The 740-nt window shown below is 41.1% G+C and overlaps 1 non-coding gene across 1 annotated transcript; it reads left to right on the top strand.

Annotated features, from left to right (window-relative positions):
* Window positions 1–202: 202 nt before the first annotated feature.
* Window positions 203–313, top strand: LOC123850328 (U6 spliceosomal RNA). Its single transcript, XR_006792292.1, has one exon. It is a non-coding gene; the product is annotated as a U6 spliceosomal RNA (small nuclear RNA).
* The last annotated feature ends 427 nt before the right edge of the window (window positions 314–740 follow it).

Genomic DNA, 740 nt, shown 5'->3' with positions numbered 1-740 from the left:
CTAACAGTGATGTAATGGGACAGATCGTAGCTACACTGTGATGAACATAGCACACTATGTAAACTTGTCAAATCACTAAGTTGTACACCTGACACTAATGTAACATTGTATGTCAACTTTGCCAAAAAAAAAAAAAAAAAAGATGGCTCCATTTTTTTAGGGAAATTCATTCTTCCTCTGAACTTGCTCTTCAAAAGCTGGAGCACTCACTTTGGCAGCACATATACTAATAACGTTGGAATGATAGAGAGAATATTAGCATGGCCTCTGTGCAAGCATGATATGCAAATTGATGGCGGCGTTCCATGTTTGAGACACCTGGGTGGCTCAGTCGGTTAAGTGTCCAACTCTTGATTTCCGCTCAGGTCATGATCTCAGGGTTGTGGGATCGAGCCCCTAGTCGGGCTCCGAGTTCGGTGAGGAGTCTGCTTGAGACTCTCTCTCTCCCTCTCCTTCTTCCCCTCCCCCTGCTGATGCTCTCACTTTCTCTCTCTAAAATAAATAAATAAATCTTTAAGAAAAAGCTGGAACCACATTTTATTCTTTCACCCACATTCAGTACATATAGAGCACCTACTATATGCCAAGTTCTGCACATTCATTAGTTAATTAGCCACTGTCCTTATCTTCAGGAGTGTATTGGGAAAATGGACAGCTGTTTCCAGTATGTATTGCTGCCTAAAAAGCCAACGAAACTAACAGTGGAAACAAAACCAGTAATTAATTTTGCTCACAAATCT

This window comes from Mirounga angustirostris, unplaced genomic scaffold, assembly GCF_029215605.1.
Source record: "Mirounga angustirostris isolate CCGP_5_RB_7025 unplaced genomic scaffold, mMirAng1.0.hap1 SCAF_15, whole genome shotgun sequence".
NCBI lineage: Eukaryota > Metazoa > Chordata > Mammalia > Carnivora > Phocidae > Mirounga > Mirounga angustirostris.
Note: the sequence above shows the minus strand (reverse complement) of the source record. Positions and strands in the feature narration are given on the sequence as shown.